Source organism: Vicugna pacos, chromosome 3 (genome assembly GCF_048564905.1).
Source record: "Vicugna pacos chromosome 3, VicPac4, whole genome shotgun sequence".
NCBI lineage: Eukaryota > Metazoa > Chordata > Mammalia > Artiodactyla > Camelidae > Vicugna > Vicugna pacos.
The window spans coordinates 32,351,543-32,365,862 of record NC_132989.1 but is presented as its reverse complement, the minus strand read 5'-3'; the positions used below and the strand labels follow the sequence as shown (position 1 = coordinate 32,365,862).

General features: G+C 42.9%; 1 long non-coding RNA gene across 2 annotated transcripts in view; it reads right to left on the bottom strand.

The window, feature by feature from the left end:
* The window catches only part of LOC107034508 (uncharacterized), a 340,267-nt gene that overhangs the window by 21,099 nt on the left and 304,848 nt on the right, over nt 1–14,320 (bottom strand). For both annotated transcript variants that reach the window (XR_012069844.1, XR_012069846.1), the window contains exon 4: nt 8,009–8,110. This is a non-coding gene — a long non-coding RNA (uncharacterized lncRNA). The remainder of the gene's footprint in view (nt 1–8,008; nt 8,111–14,320) is intronic.

Genomic DNA, 14,320 nt, shown 5'->3' with positions numbered 1-14,320 from the left:
CTACAAAGGATGAATTACAAAGAAATTCAAAACAGACCAATAAGAAGTAAGGAGATTGAATTAGCAACTATAAACCTCCCAATGAAGAAAAGTCCAGGACCAGATGTCTTCACTGGTGAATTTTACCAAATATTTAAACAAGAATCAATGTCAATCTTCCTCAAGCTCTTCTAAAATATCTTAGAAGGAACACCACCAAACTTACTTTGTAGGACAGCATTTCCCTGATACCAAAGCCATAAAAGGATGCTACCAGAAAAGAAAATGACAGGGCAATATTCCTGATGAACAAAGATGCAAAAATTCTTAATTAAATACTAGCAAACTGAATTCAGCAGCATACTGAAATAATCATCCACCACGATCAACTGGGATTTATTCCTGGGATGCAAGGGTGGTTCAGCATACACAGAAATCAATCAATGTGATATATCACATTAATAGAATGGAAGGAAGGAAGCATATGATCATCTAAAAAAACTGACAAAATTCAACATCTGCTCATGATGAAAACTTTTAGCAAATTGAGTACAGAAGGAAGAGCTCAACATAAAAGCCATATATGACAGGACTATATGTAACATCATACTCAATGGTGAGAAGCTGAAAGACTTTCTTCTAAGATCAGAAACAAGACAAGCATGCTCCCTTACCACTTATATTCAAACATAGTATTGTAGGTCCTAGCCAGATAAATCAGGCTAGAAAAAGAAATAGAAGGCCTCAGAGTTGGAAAGGAAGAAGTAAAATTGTCTCTATTTGCACATAAGTTTATATACAGAAAATCCTAAAGACTCCTCCAAAAACCTCTTAGAAATAATCATCCAACTGAGTTACGGAACACACAGTTAACACACAAATATCAGTAATGTTTCTATGCACTAACTATGAACTTTCTGAAAAAGGAATCAAGAAAATTATTCCACTTACAGTAGCACCGGCATGTTCATTACAGCATTATCTACACTAGCCAAAACATGGAAGCATCCAATGACAGATGAATGGATACAGAAGATGTGCTGTTTATATACAATTATTATTATCCCATCAAAGAAGAAGGAAAAATCTCACCATTTGCAACAACATGGATGGACCTTGAGAGCATTACAGTAAGTAAGGTAAGTTAGAGAAAGGCAAATACTTTATGATCTCATTTATATATGGAAGCAAAAAACCACCACCACCATGAAACTCCTCATAGAAAAAGAGATCATATGTGTGGTTACCAAAGACAGGAGGTTGGCGGAAGGGAGGACCCAATGGAACTGGTCAAAAGGTACAAAATTCCAGTTGTAAGTAAGTATAGGAGAGTGGCTGTGATTACACGGGTGCATGATATATATGAAAGGTGGTAGGAAAGTATATCCTAAAGAATTCTCATCCTAAGAATAAAATCTTTTTCTTTTGGCTTCCTCTTTTCAATGTTTCTAAATGAGATGATGGATGATAACTAAGCTTACTGTGGTAGTCATTTTCAAATATATATAAGCCAAACCAGCATGGGTGCATATCTTAAACTTACAGAGTGGTGTATGTCAATTATATCTCAATAAAATTGGAAAAAATTAAAAAGTGTTGGCAAAGATGTGACAAAAAGGGAACCCTTGTGCACTGCTGATGGGAACATAAATAAAAATAGAACTCCCATATGATCCAGCAATTCCACTTTGGGGCATTTATCCAAAGGAAAAAAAATTGACTTGAAAAGCTATCTACACTCCCTTGTTCACTGGAGCATTATTTACAATAGCCGAGACAGGGAAGCAACCTAAGTGTCCTTTGATAAAAAGAAGTATATATACATAGTGAAGTATTATTCAGCTATAAAAAAGAAAATATTGCCATTTGCAACAATGTGGATGTCCCTGGAGGGAGGATATTATGCTAAGTCAAAGACAAATACAGAGAAAGACAAGTACTGTACGATCTCACATGTAAATTCTTAAAAAAAGAAAAAAAACCCTCAAGAAATCAAACTCATAGATATAGAGAACATACTGCTGGTTGCCAGAGCTGGAGTGTGGAAGGTGGATGAAATGGGTGAAGGAGTTCCAAAGTTAAAACTTCCAGTTATAAAATAAGTTAATAATGGGAATATAATGTACGGCATGGTGACTATGGTACATAAAACCGTATTGTATACATGAAAATTACTAAGAACAAATCTTAGCTCTAATCACAAGAAAAAATTAACTGTGTGGTGATGGATGTTAACTAGATTTACTGTGGTAATCATTTCACAATATACACAACTTTTGAATCATTATGTTGTACACTTGAAACCAATATAATGTTTATTGTAATGTCAACTGTATCTTAATTTAAAAAATGGTGGAGGTAGCTTGACAGAAAAGGAGGAGACTAATAAAGCGTTGAGGAGAGTGAGTTATGGAAAAAGGACAAAATACAGAATGACTGGGGAAAACTATGCAATGAGCACTTCCATGTCAGAGCAGGAGTCTCATCTAAGCCAAAGAGAAAAGCACTGGCTGAACTGGAAACCAGGGTGGTGCACTCCAGAGCTTCCTGTTCTCATCTGTGTTTGCGATTTTGCATTTAAGGGGTATTGCTCAGCTACACGAACCAGAAAGAATACAATGTCTACCCATTTACCAATTTTGCTTAAGCTAATTGCTACAGAATTGTGGGTTGTTGCAGAATAGACTAAACTTGCTATTTGTCTTACCTGCTATCTTCAGGAATTATTGGGACCTGATTTATGCCCTTCCAAAATTCCTATGTTGAAGTCCTAACCCCCATCTTAGAATGTGATGGTATTTAGAAATAAGATCTTTAACGGTAATTTAAGTTAAAATGAGGCCGGTAAGCTAACGTGACTGGTGACTTTTTACCAAGGGCTGACGACAGAAACGCACAGAGGGAAGACAGCCATCTGCAAGCCAAGGAAAGAGGACTCAGATGAAAGCAACCCTGCTGACATCTTCAACTTGTAGCCCAAGAACTGCTAGAAACTCATTACCACTATATTAAAAAGCACACGTAAACCATCATAGGCAAAGTCAAATGCCTGCAGAGCTCAGGGGAGCAAAAGAGGTGGGAAGCGCAAGGGGCTGCCCTGGAAAACACAAAGCCCACCACAGAGGACAGGTGCGCTCAGCTCCAGGGGACTGCGGTCACGGGGACCGTGGGCCTTGGTGTGGCAAGGCCTGATTTTTCCCCACGAGGTATCCAGATGTCTGGATTTCTATATAAATTTATCCAATTCTTAAAACCCTGAGCAAAGAAATGACAACAGAAGGTTGGGATCCAGCCTTGGGGCTCTCAGGGGTGACCTGTTAGAAACTAACAGACTGTGCAAATCTACTTGTCCATTCCCCTGAGAGCTTTAACGTGGGGAGAGTTCCGCGATGGTTGTGTAGCTTGCTATGGCCCCAAAGTGTGGGTTTGTACCAACTGAACTCAAGATCTGGTTATTGCTGGAACTGCATAGAATGCTACACAACGTGTATTACAGATACTCAGATCAGATTTCAATTCAATTGTCACTTAGATTACCTATTCTATTTCTCTACTGTTGGGCTGGTTCATCCATGCTTTCCTCCCAATAGTGTAAAGATGAGTCTCCTTCTTTCTGCCTTTGCAGAGTTGGTGTATCCCAGATAAATCACATCACTTAGGGAAAAATTATGACCTAATGCATTAGCCTAAAATTCTTCCTCTAACTTTACTTCTTTCACTACTTTATCTAACAGGGAAATTAACAGGTAGAAAAAAAATACAACTGTTTCTAACAAATAAAGCTAATTAGATGCTTAAGTCCTTTCTGTAACATACAAACTGAAATCATTTGAAAACTGACACGCCAATGAGCAGGGCTTGTCATGGAAAGAACACTTATGAGGAAAAACTTAATACCAGATTTTTAGATTTGCGTAATGGTTTCCTGGGAAGCTGGGTTTTCCCACTCTGCTTCTTTGCCTATGTTAAACACTTTAAAAGGGTGTAGGCAAGTATTCTTGTCAGCAGGGACCTGGCATTAACGTCTCCTTCCTAGACTCCCTGTGCCTTGCTTCAGCCTCCCGGCAGTGAGAGAGCTAGCCACCCAGGCGATGTTTTATGAATCTGATGTTATAAAACGGAGGGCAGTAAATTAGGGAGCTGGAGTCTGTCTGTCTCTTTCAGAACACCCCATTTTGGGTATATGAAATGTGTGTTGCCAGCAGGAGTTTCTGAGACAAGATGATGAAGGAGAGGTCTGCTTATATAGTTTTGTTTTTTCAGCTGACTTGGCCCCAGTGGATATATAGGAGGTGAGAGGGGGAAGAAATGATTAAATTGCCTAGGAGTAAAAACAACCCTTCCCCCTGCTTCTTAGTAAGAAACTAAGGAATGAGAGACAAATATTTCCATGAAGTAGTAACTGCCCCTTGAAAAAGCTTTCATTAGTTAAAAAAAAAAATCAGCCTATGCCAAATTCAAATTCAAGTGAAAATGTGTATGGAATCATAGTGGAAAGAATAGATCTATTCAGCATGAGATCAGAGAAACAATTAACTAGATTTTCTGAGTTTCCACAACTGAAGCAGAAAGATGAGATCCACTTAACCATATACACATGTATATTACATATCAGATGGCTAGATTAAATTCTGCTCAGCGCGTGCCTGCGTCCAAGCGCTCCTAGGCACTTTCATGCATTACCGAATTCAGTCTTCACTTGGCACCAAAGTACTATTATCTCCATTCTGCAAGTAAGGTGAACTACTTGCCCAGGGTCACACAGCTGGTAAGAGGTGACAGGGAGACTCCAGCTCGGTGCTGTCAGGGCTGAACTTCAAGCTCCTTCCATTCTGACTGGTGAAGTACAGATAAAATGAAGCTGATCTTCAAAATTACATAGAATTATAACTATCTTGTTTGTGTGTGCTGCTACACGCCAGGCAATTCTGGGGCATGTGAAGCCTGATTATGCTAAGTGAAATAACTCAGAGGAAGACAAATACCAAATGATCTCACTTGTATGTGGAATCAAATAGAACTCATAGATACAGAGAACAGATTGGCGGCTGCCAGAGGTGGGGGACTTATGGAAATAACACATGGGAATATAATGTACAGCATGGCTCCTAGAGTTCATAATAGCAATTATTTACATAATTTTGTATGCGAAATTTGCTTAGAGAAATCTTAAAAGTTCCATCACAAGAAAGGATGCATGTATGGTGATAGATGTCAACTAGACTTATTATGATTGTCAATGTATACAAATATCAAATCATTGTTATACACTAGAAACTTATATATACGTCAATTATATCTCAATAAAAATATGAAAGCGCATGTTCATTTAGATTGCTCTAGTTTTAGCAAAATTGCGTATTTTCTGTATAGTATTTTCTAGTATTAAAGAAAATGTTTTTTAAATTAAAAAAATGTAATTCTTGTGTTGTTCTACAGGAGGTCAAACTAGAGACAAACACTTAAGCAAGTGGTACCAAGACTTCTGGGAGCAGCGCTGCTATCAGAGCAGAAGGTGTAGGATCATGGGTGGGAGACATGAGGATGCTGGGGATGCTTCTGAGAGATGCAAGGATGGCCAGGGTCTACAATGTTCTGGGGAGAAGGCAAAGCACAAAGATGAGCATGTGGTATGTTTAGAGAAGGACAACACATTCTGATTCTGGGGAAATGGGAGAAGGGCTGAAGAAGTGAATTGGGATCATTTCATGCTATTGTACTTTTCCATAAGGTCACCAGGTAATAAAAATTTTTAAGAGAAACAGCTTGTAGCAGTGTAGAAGATGCATTAATTAGCAAGGGAGAGAGAACCCAACTTGCAAGAAATAAAAACAGTCTCAGTGGGACATGATCAAGGCCTGGATTATGGCAGTGGTGTCCAGGACAGATGAATGGAAGATGTCCCATCGCCAGGTGATAATGCCAGCTCAGAACGAGTGTGGTCTTTGCCCCGAGGTGGTGTGGATACCATCAGCGAGGATGGTCCTCCAAGCCAAGGAGCTGTTTTGACGGCAACAAAAGGCTCTGGACAGTACATATATATGGAGGACACTAAGGTGGATGGCATCTTTGGTCCTCTGCTGGCTCTAAGGGATTTCAGCTCGTGAGAGGTCCATGTTCTGTTCTGGCTAGGGATTGTGGAATATTTGAATTCTGTCTCATTATTCCCGAGTCCCTCAGAGCCAAGAGGAATTGTGTGATTTTTGGAGGCTAACTGAGTTATCTGAGGCAGCCTGGAATAACTCAGTTCCCATAGTAGGAAGGCTCTCAGAGATACCTGGCTGAAGAACGTCCTCATTTCTGGGAGAAGTGCAGAACCACCAAGGCCTTTAAGACCCTTATCTTGCAAACCCCAGATGGCTGCTTGGAGTGCTGAGTTACAAAGGCACTCCAAAGCACCTTCATGCCTTCCAGTTTCTCCACTTCCTCTCCCTTCCCTGTCAGTCTAGGGAAGGATACTTAGCAAGACTGAAATTCTCTGGCTTTCAAATGAGACAATACATGGAGAGAGTCTGCGCCCCCATCACTAGAGGGCACCAGATGCACACAGAATGTTTACACATCAACGTCCATAAGCTTCAAAACCAGACAAATCTCACAAGAAAGTGGCTTGCAATAAGGTAGCTTCCCCACTACCCTGTCCTTATTAACTCCATTTCTTCTGAGTAAAAGAAATACGCTAACTTGGACTCTGTTATGTTTTACGAATTCTCTTTTAATTCCAAGATCTAGTAAGTTGGAGACATGAGCATGGTTTTCACAAAATCCCATGACTACATAGTCTTTGCTGCCACTTATCTGGCTTTTACCATGTGTTGGATGATGCGTACCACCTTATATGAGCTTATCACATGGTTTAATTTCAGATCCTGCAAAAAATGAAAATGGCTGGTATGGATAGCATATCTGCCCCGGACGGCAAAACTGCGAGACAGAGTTCACCTCTCTACCATGCAGCGTATAGGTATCTCTACAAAACCTAGTCCTTATGTTCTTCTATTGAAAATTAAAAACTGCTCAGGTGCTGGTTTATGTAACCCTGCAGGGGACGGCACAGAAACAGTCATAAAGAAGCTGCCAGCCTTCCAGATTCCCTTGCTTGGCCTCAGGGGCACGATCCCCTATGCCAAGACCTTGCTGAAGTTTATACAAGCAAAACTGGGCTCATTTTTTCTCATCTGCGATGCTTTCCCTGATCCATAGTCTTGCGCTTTGCAAAAGAAAATGGAAAGTGAGTATTCACAGAACTACAGGATTCTGTTGAGTGCTGACAGGTCCTCTGTACTGAATAGATTTACAGGGGCTCTGCCTCCCCCAGGCAGACCCAGTATCAGGTCAGCGCTAATTGGCACCTGATGGGAGGGTCAGACACAGGCTGTGGGAGCAAGCGCATTAGGGACTCTGTGACAGCAGTTGCCGACGTGCATTTCTGAGGGCTGTCAGGCAGGATCTTCAATCACAGTGTGCTTTGTGCTACGCGCTCTAAAAATGGAAATTAAACCACCCCGCTCCTCACCGGACTGTGTGAGGCTTGATGGATGAGCTTAATGAACCCAGGATAAAGGAATTAGCCCAAGTAGAAGGTAGAAAAAGGATTAAGAAGCAAGAGGTTTTCATGCCCTTAGAATCTCCATCTTCTCCAGGACAGAGGCAAGCGGGTTAAAGGGGGGCCCCTGTGTGAGGGCAGGACTGGCTAAAGGACTAATTCGCATCACATATTGAGAAGCCACTGAGTGCCAGGCATGAGGCTAGGTGTTTTTGGGTTTTTTTAAAATCTGTTCAACTCTTAAGAACATTTATTCTTGTTTGATAGAGGACGAAATGCGGCTACGTTTATTTTAACAATTTGCCCAAGATGACCCTGCTCATTATAATAGATAACAGGAGAAGAAAAACCAGCCAACACTGACCACACGCATCCCCCGTACCGAGAGCTATCCTCCCAATCCTCACGGCACTGCAGTGGAGACAGCATCATACCCACTGTGTAGGTAAGAAACTCAAGGCTGAGAAACTTTAAATCACTTACCTACGTGCACCACCACCTTCGCCTCCTTCTGCCGCTCTTGGCCACGTCACCACCATCTAGGCACTCTCGACCACATCATGTCCCCAGATTTGCTGCTTCATTCTACAATTGAAAAAAAAAAACAAAAGCCCGATAAATTAATTTATATGCATACCCTGAAAACCCTGTGTTAAAGCCAGGTCACCAAGATGAGCAGGTCCCAGGAATCTTATATAACAAGGGCCCTGTGGCTTTATTCAGACAGAGAGTCCCATGGCCAAACACATTTAGAAAATTAAACATGCTATGGCGTCCTCTTAGAGATTCCTAAACTTACCACACAAAACCCGGGAAAACAGAAGAAACTTCCAAGGATGGCGCCTTCCATTTGTGCGAACCAACTAGCCCTCAGTTACGTGACCTCCCACCTCAGCCGCCTCCCTGTGAAATGAGCTAACACTGGTAGAGCGGGCTCTTTATCAGCAGTGAGATTACTGCTACCATCATCTCCACCTGAAAACAAGGCGGCGGGGTGCGGGGGAGATGCACTGGCCACCACCTCCAAGGCTGTGGGCCCTTCTTCCAGAACTCCCTGGGCACAAGTGAAAGGATGGTTCTGGAGAAGGCAGGGGTTTCCATCAGTTAGAGGCCGAGCTCTCCTCAACCTTTCTGTGTCTCAGTTTGCTCATCGTTAAAGTGAAGGTTAAATAATCCTTTCATCTTACTTTTGTGGACACTAAGGGAGCAAAGAGCTCAGCAGGTGTGGGTTGTTAACATTAGAAGGTCAAGAGACAGCACCTGTGATGCACGCGACTGTGACGTCACCCAAGAGAAACATAACTTCAAAGGCGTCTCAGAAGCCATTTTGGGAAAGAGTAAAACTTCATTTAAAATTTATCTGGTCCCAAGCATATGAGAAAATTAATCTTCCCACTCCTTCTTAGGAGAAGGCCTAGTGAAGCAGCAGTAAAGGAAGGAATTGACCGGATGGGAAAATACCTGGAGAAGAGTGAATGAAACCTCTGGAAAAGGCTGCAGACCACCCTGTCCCCTCCCCTTTGCAGCAGCGAGTCTGAGAGGCGCCCCGGGCCCCCCTGTGTGGGAAGGTGCCCGGGAAGGTGTGCGGGCACGGCCAGGTCAGGGGCGGCAGGGTGAGAATGGGTGCATAAAAGGGACACTGTATTCATTTCTCAAGATTCCACATAATCCTTTAAATAAATTCAACCTGTTTCCATTCGAGTAACTATCTCATTCCACAGAAGTTTAATCTGAAGGGATAATGGATATTTCTCTGGAAAAATACCGAGCAATTATAGCAACTCCTCCCCTCCTCCCCTCCCGGGCTCCTGCTCCGGGTTAAGATGCAGCACGAGGTCTGCAGATGCCCAGCTGGGGAAGCCTACTTGGAAAGTGGGTGAGGCAAGGTGGCGCAGAGGAAGAGGAGGTTAGGCAAAGTCAGAGAATGTTCCTTGGAAGGACAGAGAGGTTTCTTTTCGCAAGACTGCTTCAACTGTACCTTCTCCCCAGAAACAAATTAAGTCCTGCAGGGGGAGAGAGAGAACCAATAGCCAAAAAAACTTTGCATACAAATTACAAAAGAAGAAAGAACATGTGTTTGTGCATATGTGTGTACATTTGTGTGTTTTTTATATCCAACCAGAAAATGTATCCTCTGAAAATCATACAAGAGGGCAGCAGTTTAGATATGATTGGCCATATTAAGTCATTCAGAGGACTCTGACATCTTAAAACAGTGCATTTAATAAATTGCCTGTTTTACTTAAAAAATAAATTTCTACTAAAATGAACTCATTGGAAAAACGACAGACTTTCAGATTAAGCCAAGGGATGGCAGCCTTATGGTGGCTGAATAATACATGGAAACACTTGTCATCAAAGTAGGTGCTCAATATGTTATTTAAAAATTTTTTTCTTTAATTTTATTATTTTTTTAATTGAAGTACAAGTCAGTTACAATGTGTCAATTTCTGGTGTACAGCACAATGTCCCAGTCATACATATACATACATATATTTGTTTTCATATCCTTTTTCACTAAAGGTTATTAGAAGATACTGACTATAGTTCCCTGTGCTAGACACAAGAAACTCCTTAAAATCTATTTTTATATATAGTGGCTAACATCAATGTATGTTAATATCTTTCTTGTCTCCTTTCATGAAAAACGGATGATAAAAACAAAGGCAGGTAGGAGAGAGAAGAAATAGGGAAAGAGGAACAAATGAAGGAAGGAAGTAAGCTCAAGAAGTAAAGGAAGAAAATTTTCCCCCCAAATTCTGTACTAGCTAAGACGTGGAAGAAATTGATGCAATTAAATAGTGATGATATTTGTGGACATTTCAGGCAGTTTTCCTCAGCACATCCTGTGAGTAAACCCTGTGGTATATAGGAGGCTTTTTAAAAAAGACTTTACAGCCAATTCACGATGTAACACCAGCTGCATATCTTAAAGAGACATGACCTCCAGCCAGACTGGACGTTCCTTCTGTTTTTTTCTTATCTCTGAGTGTTTGTTTTAAAGGGAAAAACAATTTTTTAGCAGCAGTTGTGAATGGTACCTTTAAAAACAAACCTTTGAAATCAGACTGCGATCATCTTGTGGCCTTAGTTGGACCATATGATTCTTTTGAGGTCCGAGAGCATGAACAGATGTCTGTGTGCTCAGACCTCTTGCAAGCCAAGCCGGCCTGTGTTTTGGCATGTCCAGGAGAATGCCACAGACAAGTGGGTTTTGATTTACAGATACATATAAGAAGATGTGATTTCCTTTCCAGGAAAAGGGCACGATGGCTAATACACTTTATACACACGGAGCCTTGTAGAAGTCTGGGCTACAGTCGGGGCTTGTCAAAGTGGGTCCTTCAGTGGGAAGCATCACTCCCATGTGCTCACTGGTAGATGGTCAGTCTGGAAAGACACGGAGGTGAGGAAGTAGGAGGGGAAGATTTGAAGAGAGGAAGAAATTGGGGGGCATGAACCTCAACATTTCACTGGAAAGGTTCCCTCAATTTCACATGTATCCAAATTTTATTTATCTGGATCTTGTTTGCTTTGTGCTAGTTATCTCCTGTTTTTCAGGCCTGGGTGGTCCTTTTGCCTGGAAACACTGGCTGCTTTATTTTCTCTCACATGGGGGTTTCTGTCTGATGAGATTTCTATACAACTTAGGTTGATTTGGTCCAGTCAGCTTGAGGTCAATTTTCCAGCTGCATACGTGTGTCCCTTTCACGTCATCAGCGAAAGCTGTACCTTAACCATCCCCAAAGCTCAACAACGTTTATGGGCTCCCCAGAACAAGGACTTTTCGGATCAGTGAACTTTAGTAAATTGAAGCGAAGAGAACAACAGACAGTGCTCTTCCGAGCCTCAGGACTCTCCTCTGTGGGGAGGCCACCCCGCAGGTTGCCAGTTTGACCATAGCGCTACTGAGGTCTGGTGAGGCTGCCTCAGTTTCCAGGCTGGCTAGCTTTGCACAGACAGCAATTTCTGCTTGGCCATGGGTTGTACCCCTAAGCCCAGGGAAGTGTCTATGTCGTTCAGAGGGAACATTAAAGAAAAGCGTCCACTGCAGCTTTTCCAGCTCCATTCTGCACATTCGTCCTTTGTTCCCTGACGACCCGCAGAGACAAAGGCACCTCTGTCCTTGGTTTGGTTGGCCTCCCCTCTGCGGAGCTCTCTGGTCCCTCTCCAGTCCTACACTCCATTAAGACTGTTCCTGTGGCCAGAAGGTGATAAAAGCAACACATTTCAAATAGGAAAAACAAGTGTCCAGGAAGGATCCTGCCATCAAGTTGAGACAAATGAAAAAGCCAGGCCTCCAGTTTCTCCGTCTGGATCTAGAGCAGCTGGGGGAGAAACATCAGGGAGGCTCTGAGCAGGACAGTGGGGGCAGGCTGGTGGGCTGGACCCCGCCCCTGTGTGCACATGACAGAGGCGGGACCCTGGGGCAAGGACTCCTCCCAGCAGTGGCTCCGCCCAAGGTTTGGATGGCTCTTGCTTGCCTTTGTTCTGGGTCATCTTTTTCCTCCCCCTCTTTTTCACACTCTCCCCTTCCCCTTTTCTTTTCTTCACTTGTCACTTTTTACCCTCTGCTCAGAGCTCTCCCCACCTCTCCCCCTCATCCACCTAGCAGATCCTCTCAAGCCCAATTCTACAGGGTGTCCCCCTCTCTGTATCATGTAATACTAGCGGTGGTTATCAGTTGTTGAGAGCTTATCATGTGCTTCTTCTCTCCCTTGGGTGTTTCAGCCACCTTTGAGACAGTGTGCTAATCAGGATAGACTGACTGTTGCAAGAAGTAGTCTCAGACTTGCAGCTACACTGTCTCGGTCTCATGCAGGGTCTGGAGCACACATTCCTGGCTGGCGGCATTTCCTGAGAGGCTCCCCTTCAGGCGGTGAGCACAGGGTTCCATGCCCCTTCCATACTGTACCTCCTCCGTCCCGGAGTTTTGGTGTAGAAGCCAGAGAGGATGTGGAGGGTCACAAGGATGTTTTAGGGAGGCCTCTGGGTGGTACCCCGCCACTTCCCCCACATTCAATCTGCCACAAGTCTGAGACATTGCCCCTCCTAGCTGCAGGGAAACCAAGAAATGCAGGATGAAGGTGAAACTGCATGGCGGGTACAGCACGGCCTCTCCCACAGGTAGGCGCTGTCATCCCCTCCACATAAGGAAACTGAGGCTCAAAGGTTCAGAGTCATCAGCTAATACAAGGGAGAATCCTGATTCCAACTACAGAACCACACTCTAGCCTTGTGTTCTGCTGTCTATGACTCTCTTCCCCAAAAAGTTAGTCTCTCCTTTGCACTAACACTTAACCTTTTAAAAATCTTAACTCCCCTGCAGGGCTACACCTCCTGGACCAGACTGTGAATGCCCCAGAGAGAGGGAAAGCTGTTTTTCCTAACAGCAGATAGCACCGTACCTGGGACATAGTGAGGCTCAATAAAAATTTCATGAATGAAGAATAGCTGTGGTTCAAGTGTGGGTTCTCAGAAGGGTCCCTGAGGCGCTTCACCATGATTGAATCACTTCACTCAACAACTTTTCCAGATGACTGTCAAGAAGTCTGGATTATTGCAACATCACCCCCATGTAGCTTTTTTGGACACAGTCCTAAGACTGATGCTTTACAAACATAAGTCATGGATATCATTCTTCTGCCCAAATCACTCCAGTGACACAACAGTACCCAGATCTTGGTTTCTTAATACCATGTTCCAATAAAGAAACTAGGGCTTCGTGCAGAAATGGATGATTTTCGGGGTGGGACAGGAAAAATACAGGATGAGCCTGGGGCATCTTACAGTAAGCACTAGGAGGCGAGGATATGCTGAAACCAAACCAAAACAAACAAACAAACAAAAAAACAGGACATGTCAAATGGGCACAGGAGCCAGTGCCAAAGAGTTCCCAAAGTCCAAAGCCAGAGCCAGAACTACTGGACAAACAAAAGAAATAATGATAGTATTGGATTACAATCCAAAGAACAAAATGATTATCCATGAGTCTATAGTCATATACATAAATGAATAACTAAATAAGGGAGAAGGCGTAAATCTTTCTTACAGAAGAATTCCAAATATTGAACATAAGAAGAATTAAGGAAATAGAAAATCACCATTAGAACACCACTTGCTACAGTAAAGACCACAGATGGATGCTAATATTAGTGGGCAAATACTCATTGCAGTCTTCCCAGGAAGGTGTTGTGGGTTTGGTTCCAGACCGCCACAATACAGTGAATACTGAAATACAGCATGTCACATGGATTGGTTTCCGAGTGCATACAAAGGTTACATTTACATTGATGAGTCCTGTCATTGGGCCAATGTGGGAACCGTCGCACAAAGCGAGGACTGTTTTATCATGCAGTCTCCAGTGGTGCTCAGTGAGTCAGTCAAGTCCTGGGCGCACAGGGTGTGTCTGTGTGTGTGTGGGTGGGTGGGGTGTGTGTGTGAATGTGTGTGAGTGAAGAGGGATGGTGTCTGTCGTGTTGAGTTCCCGCCACTCACTCACAGACGTCACAGGCCTGGTCCCAATCTTTGGGGTAAGTGCCATGAGTAAGGCCTTTACCAGTTCTTGTTTTCAAGATTCTTGGTGGACTTAGACAACATTTCCAGACACTTCACCTGACTGCCCGGCAGAGAAAATGGTGGTCACAACATCCTGCAGCTTTACGTTTAGGGCTGACTCTGAGGCATTAAAGAAACTTTTATAAGAAGTTGATTTATGAAGGCAGCGCTAACGCCTCTGTTTTTACTTAGAGTCCTTCTCGACTAGAGTCAGGACTTTGAGGGGTTATAGATTGA